Source organism: Choloepus didactylus, chromosome 3, assembly GCF_015220235.1.
Source record: "Choloepus didactylus isolate mChoDid1 chromosome 3, mChoDid1.pri, whole genome shotgun sequence".
Classification (NCBI taxonomy): domain Eukaryota; kingdom Metazoa; phylum Chordata; class Mammalia; order Pilosa; family Megalonychidae; genus Choloepus; species Choloepus didactylus.
The window spans coordinates 31,747,590-31,754,814 of record NC_051309.1 but is presented as its reverse complement, the minus strand read 5'-3'; the positions used below and the strand labels follow the sequence as shown (position 1 = coordinate 31,754,814).

The following is a 7,225-nucleotide window of genomic DNA, read 5'->3' as shown; positions in this document are numbered from 1 at the left end:
TTTTAAAAAAATAGCAATACTGTAGTTGAAGATTAAATAACTGAAATAAGCCAGGGTTTTAATCTAGGTGGAAAAAAAAAAGAATTATTCAGAAGAGATATTGTACTTGAAGACAATTGAAATGATGCAGGCTGAGGAGCAGAAAGAAAAAAGCAAACAGAGCCTGAGAGCTGTAACCATAGAGTGCGCTATTGCATATAGTTTCAGAGGAGAAGAAAGAGAGAAGAAATATATGGAGAAATAATGGCAGGAAACATCAAATTTAACAAAAGATGAATGTGCACATTTGAGAAGCCCAATGAACCTCAAACAGGATGAATTAAAGAGAACCATACTCAGACACATAGTGGTCAAACTGCCAAATTCCAAGGATATGGAAAGAGTTCTGAAAGCTGCAAGAAAAAAAGCTAAGTTTCCTGAATCAACACATTTTTTCCAATTTTATTTTGTCATGTGTAATTAAAAAAAAATAGGAGTATTCTCCTATATCTTCAGATGTCTAAACAGTTAACCAAAGTGTAAATTCATTAAAGATTAACACAATGCTTATCATCTCTATGTATTTAAACTGTACATGCTTTACAAATATAAATGGGATAGGAACACTAGTATCTAGTAATAGCTAATACAGTCTTTTGAATCAAAGATTTAATGACTGTTAAGAGTTAGATATGAAGAAACGGAGCCCTAGAATTATTAAATTAAGATAGTCACAAAGCTTGATACTGAAATAAATTTCATTCCACTTTGGACTTCTTAAAAAACTTAGGGAAATAAAACCTAAACTTAAACCAACCCAATGTCAAAGATTAAGTTACGAATTCATTTATTCAACAAATATTTATTTGGTGGCAGATATTGTATTAATTGCTACAAAGAGAGTGGCAAAGTGCTTACTTTGGCAGCACGTGTACTAAAATTGGAATGATACAGAGATTAGCATGGCCCCTGTGCAAGGATGGCATGCAAATTCAAGAAGCATTCCATACTTTCGCTCAGCTCCCTGAGCATGGATCCTGTGCTGGTTATCACTGAGGAAAAGATATGTGTCAAAGCAAAATGTATGGCATCTAGTATTAAGCTGTGATTAAAAAAAAAAAAGAAAAAAAAAGTGGTGAAGAAAAAGAACTTCCTCCACCCTTCAGAGCTTACAATTTACCTAGGGCAAATTTATCGTAGTCTTATGCTTTTTATTTCCCTCACAACCCTTGTAATATTTCTCTGTTCACTGATGCCCCCAAAATTCCCTTTCTCTAATCAACTTTGCTCTTCTGAACTCAAAATAATTCCCCTACTTTAAGTGTTACTTGAGCTTTTATTATCAAAGGCATTTTTGGTGTAAATCAAATGTAATAGGAAAATCTGGAAAATTAAATAAACTTCAGAAGCTTATTGAAGGATTTTTAAGATGTTTTTTCCAGCTAAGTAGGAAGTATTTGGGGAAAAAAGACCTGTGTGGTAGATTGAGTTATTGACCCCAGAAATATGCCTGTTCTTAATCTTAATCCTATTCCTGTGGGTGTGGGGCTATCATAATTTGGACCTCCTTAAGATGTTATTTTAGTTACATTGTGGCCCAAGTGAAAGAGATTGGACCTTAATCCAGATGACTGGAGTCCTTAATAAACAGAAGAAATCCAGACATAGACAGAGAAGGCCATGGGCAGGAGCTGAAAGCCAGAAGTCAATGGCACCCAGAAGAGAAAGGAGAATACATTGTCTTTTAATGGGATTTCCCAAGGAATTTTGGTCATCCAGAATGTTACCAACCCTGGCAGGAAACAAGCCTTCTTGTCCCTGGAACTGTGAGCTAATAAATTCCCATTTTTAAGCCAACTCATTGTATGGTAGTTGTCATAGAAGACTGGCAAAATAAGACTGCCAATAATAAGTATCTTCAAAAAGGTCTATCCCAAGTATATGTAATACTAATTAAATTTGCAACTTAACAATTACTTATTAAAAGATACAGTGAATTTAAAATTGTGTATTAAATTATGAGTAGAGAAAAAATTTATAACATTTATCTTAATTCTAATTTTCCAAATTCTTATGAGTTCTTTTCTATAAACTACGTTTTATTGAAATAAAGGAAAAAAGATAACATTATCTTATGAATGTTACTGTCACCAAATTGAGAGATCCCTTTGCCTGTTTGGATATTATGTCCCCCTAAGGGACATGAATTTTTACTCCAATATTGTTGGGTGGAAATATTTGATTATTTTCATGGAGCTATGACTAACACAACTATGAGCAAAAAGTTTGATTAAATTATTATCATGGAGATGTGGCCCCACCTATTCAGAGTGGGTCTTGATTAGTTCACTGGAGTATTTAAAAGAGAAGCTAAGAGCCAACACAGACCCAGATGCTTGCTGATGCTGATGTTTGGAGATGCTTGTAGTTGCAGACAGAAGGATGTTTAGAGATGCTAAGCTAAAAGATGAAGCCCAAAGTCTGCCCTGGAACTGAGAGACAGAAGCTGAAACACAACTGGGGACCAGCAGACACCAGCCACATGACTTCTCAGCTGACAGAGGCGCTCTGGACACCACTGACTGTACTTCAGTGAAGGCATCCTCTTGTTGATGACTTAGTTTGGACACTATTATGGCCCTAGGACTGTATATTTGTAACCAAATAAACCCCCTTTATAAAAGTCATTCCATTTCTTATAGTTTGCACAATGGAAGCATTAGCAAACTGGAAGAATCTCCCACCCTCATTACCACTATCGCCAAAGAAATCACCATGAGCCACTCATTTTATAGAAGAGAAAAGAGAATGAAAAATTTATTTCTATTGGCAGTCCCCTCAATCAATCATTTTTGTGAATTAAAAGCAAATAATCACTAAAAATTGTATTTACAAGTCACCATTTTCTGAGATGTTAAAATGACTTACTCTATATTTTAGTTTTCCTAATGGTTTGAAAAGGGTTATAATGACAACCATTGAACCATGACATTATAAACAAAAGACTTTAAACCACTTTGATCACTGCTGGTAAATAATGCTAAATATCAATTATTATTAATTAAACATTGATTACAAGACACCTATCAATAAAGAACAACTTAAAAAAATAGAAATCTTCGCTGCTCTTTTGAATAGATACAGTACTTATTTAGAAGGAAGGCATGCATTTTCAAACATCAAAACTGAAATGTCAGAGTTATAGTGCATTTATTTGGGATGTAAATACAAGAAGGAAAAATGTGTATTTTCATTTACTTTTCAATACTTCCTCCTCACTGATGGTGTTATTTTTTAATGCATTAAATTGTGCTTTGGTACAGTGCCCATTTAAATGATTGCTGTGTCTTAAACAATTTTAAAAATGTGAAGGGATAGCTATTTGTTGTATTGTGTAGGGGTTCCCAGATGATTCGGGTGGCTTAACTACCCTCTGCAGCAAGGAGAGAGGCCACAGGGTGTAACACTAATTGTAGAAGACCACAAAGTCTAAAGCCACTGCTTCTTTTTTTTTTTTTCTTGTTTGTTCAATTAAAGTAGCCTTTGCTATATTCAGAATGCCAAGGTGGAGAGGGTTTTCCTTCATTCAACAAATACTTATTCAGATACTCCACAAAACTTTTCCATTTGCTCTACTTGCAAGTCATAATATGGTTATGGTACATCTTAAAATGCAACATGGCTCATTGAAGAGTGTTTGTATTTTATTTTCTTCTTTGGTATTTTGAGTTTAAATCACATCTTCTGAGATATAATAATAATGAAAAAATTGTTTTTATCCATCATAGTTTAAAATAACTACTCTCTTTTTATGGGAATAATTTGTGCCTTGTCCCTAACCAATGTTTCAGATTTTAATTTGAGATCTGGCTTTGTAAGACCAAAAAAAGCAAAATATGTGTCAAAGATGGAAATTAACTTTTTTATTACCCAGAGAAATGATATCTAAACAATACCTAGATCACACTAAAGAGGCAATATTGAGATACAATACCTAGATCACACTAAAGAGGCAATATTGAGACACCCCAATTCATAAATTGGGTTTAAATGTTGAACTTAAATATTGGACTTATAAATTTTAAGCATTTTTCTATTTCTTTCAATAGGCTAAAGTGGAGGCCCTGGATGTCTGGAATGGAGGAAAGAAAAATCCTTGGGTGGTGAAACAAACTCCACTTTCTCTCTAATCATTAGCTACTCCCTTTTGACATGGCAGAGGGAGCAGGTGTAGAGAAAGCAAATGTTTATCTATTAAACAAATTCAAGTGTCCAGTCTCTCTCATGGTTGATCATCATGTTCCTTTGCCTAACATTGCCTGGTGCTCAGTGCCCTTTCTGGAGCAAGTGTCCAAATTCCTGCTCTATTTTGTAGTGTTTCATGTGTGTTCAGAGGGGTTCAATAAGTGCCTTCACACTTAGAGTTTTCCTGATATTTGAGACTCAGTCCTGCAAAACTGTTCCTTACCCTGCCCACATCTTCCCAGCCACTGTTGGTGGCCAGATGTCTTCCCTGTGGTCTTTTGTTGCTGGGTTTCCTTGCCTGATAAGCCCTTGCCTTATGTGAGGTACTAGCTAAATGGCTTAAATCCAGACAACTACTTCAGTGTCCAGGCACTCGGCCTAATCATGTCAAATAATGGGAAGGCAGGCATCTCCACTTGGCTTTTCTATCAGCCCATGATGTCTGCCCATTAGTTTCATGTTCTTCAGTGAATACAGGAACCTACCAGTAGGTTTATTGCTTAAAAAGATACACAATTTAGGAACCAAATACCAGTGTTCAATTCTTGCAGGCCCAAAAATCTTTACAAGCAATTATCTTAAAGATTTACTACTTTGTCTTTTGAGAGTGTAAAGCAGTTCTCCCATTCTTGCCCCCTCCAGGAATATTGTATTCCAAAAATAGCTTCCTTGTTGCACCTTCCTTCCTTTTTTTATGAATAACAGGAAGATAAAGGGCCTGTGATTAACTGTGTGAATTCTACTGAATGGTTTCTATGATCATGATCTCCTGAGATAAGGAGATATCAAGAATGCATTGCTTTAAAAATTCAGAATTGGTTCTGCAAATATGTGTAGAGCATTAACAATTTAGATCATCAAAGAGCATAAAAGATTTTCCCCTAATGTGATTAAAATGGGAACAAAATTAAGCAGAAAAGATAAAGGGTTTGAGAGTGCTGGGTTTTGGGGGAGGAGTGTCAGTAGTGCTGGTGCTCTTTAAAATAGGATAGTTGGTGAAATCTTTACAGGAAAGAGATTGGTGAAGAACCAGTATGGGAAGGACCAAGCCACAGAGGAATCTTTTGGTTGGGGAGGGGAGGGTAGCATCCCAAGCAGGTGGAAAAACATGTGCAAAGGCTCTGAGGCATGTACATGGTAACTTAAGAAATGTAACAGAATATGAAGGTGATTCCTGCTATTTGTTTTCCTCAGTTTTCCTCAACTCAACTGTAGATGTGTGGTATTTGACATGAACCTGCTCCACCACATTAAGGCTGTGTCAGACTTAAAGTTTTGTAGATATGATAAAATTAGTTGAGTGGGATCCTATGATCATGAAGAGCCACAAAAAATCATATCTAGCAAATTTTGAATTCCTTGTGTATAGGAATTTACACTCAATAAATATCTCCTCACTCTTTATCATACAATAGGTGCCAATAAATGGCTGCTAAATGAGTAAATCAAAACCATGTATTGGAGCTAGGGAATTTGTTTTATGAAGTTGAGTATTTTGACCATTTTTTCATCACACTCCCATGGTGGAATTTACTCTGAATTTCCTGGCAATCATTACCTGCCTTGTAAGACTCTTAAGGATGGAGCCATAACCTATCCAAGACTTTATTCCCAGTCCCCAGTAATCTGGCCCAGTAAGTACTCAGTAGTATTTACCCTGTGGTAGAGAGCTTATTAACTTCCAGGCACTGGGAAAAGCACTGTGCATATATTTGCATCCTAATGCTAGTTTGGTTTTAAAGCAATGAAGGGAGGAAAATGAGGTTTTGAGAAGTTAATCTTGCTGAAGATCATCATACCTAGTATTAGGAAAGAGTATAGTATAGTTTTTAGGAATGGTCTTGTATTGCTTTGTAGACATTCTAAGCACTTGCTAAAGAATTGACAGGGAGTAAAAGGAAATAATATGATGTTTAAAAATATGGGTAAAAGTAATCATTTTGAATCATGTAAGGACTATGGAGGATTGCTCATGTTTTCAGTGCTTTGTTCCTCCAGTATTTTTTTTTAATTGGGATTGTTCACAAGCCATACAATTATCCAAAGATCCAAAGTGTATAATCAATTGCCCATGGTACCATCATGCAGCTGTGCATCCATCACCACAACTATTTCTTTTCAATTTTTAGAACATTTTCATTACTCCAGAAAATAAATAAAGACAAAAAAAGGAAACTCAAATCCTCCCATACCCCTAATCACCCTCCCTTTATTATTGGTTCATAGTATTGGTATAGCACATTTGTTACTGTTAATGAAAGAAAGTTTAAATACTGTTAAGTGTAGTATATAGTTTCCAATAGATATATATTTTTCCTATATGCCCCTCTATTATTAACTTCTAGCTATAGTGTAAAACATTTGCTCTAGTTCATGAGAGAGATTTCTAATATTTGTACAGTTAAACATGGACATTGTCCTCTACAAGATTCACTATTTTATACAGTCCCATCTTTTAACCTCCAAATTTCCTTCTGGTGACATACAAGACTCTGCGCTTACCCTTTATATCACATTCACAGACATTCAGCACTGTCAGTCATTCTCACAATGTGCTACCATCACCTCCGTCCACTTCCAAACATTTAAATTCACCAAGTTGAACATTCTGCTCATAATAAGCAACTGCTCCCCATTTTTTAGCCCCGTTCTATATCTTGGTAACTCATATTTCATATCTATGAGTTTACATATTATAATTAGTTCATATCAGTGAGACCCTGCAATATTTGTCCTTATGTGTCTGCCTTATTTCACTCAATATAGTGCCCTCAAGGTTTCTTCATCAACCCTTTTTTCCTTAAGATGGTTTTGTTCACACACCATACATTCCATCCTAAGTAAACAATCATTGGCTCCCTGTACAGTAACTTGTTTATGTATTCACCACCATCACCACTATCCATATAAGGACATCTCCATTTCTTCGACAAAGGAGAAATAGTCAAAGAAGGTAGAGAGACAAAAGGAAAAAAGGAAAGAGAAAAGAAACCATTACAGT

General features: G+C 35.5%; 1 non-coding gene across 1 annotated transcript; it reads left to right on the top strand.

Annotated features, from left to right (window-relative positions):
• The first annotated feature begins 889 nt into the window (after window positions 1-889).
• Window positions 890-993, top strand: LOC119530681. The gene has a single exon (XR_005216076.1). It is a non-coding gene; the product is annotated as a U6 spliceosomal RNA (small nuclear RNA).
• The last annotated feature ends 6,232 nt before the right edge of the window (window positions 994-7,225 follow it).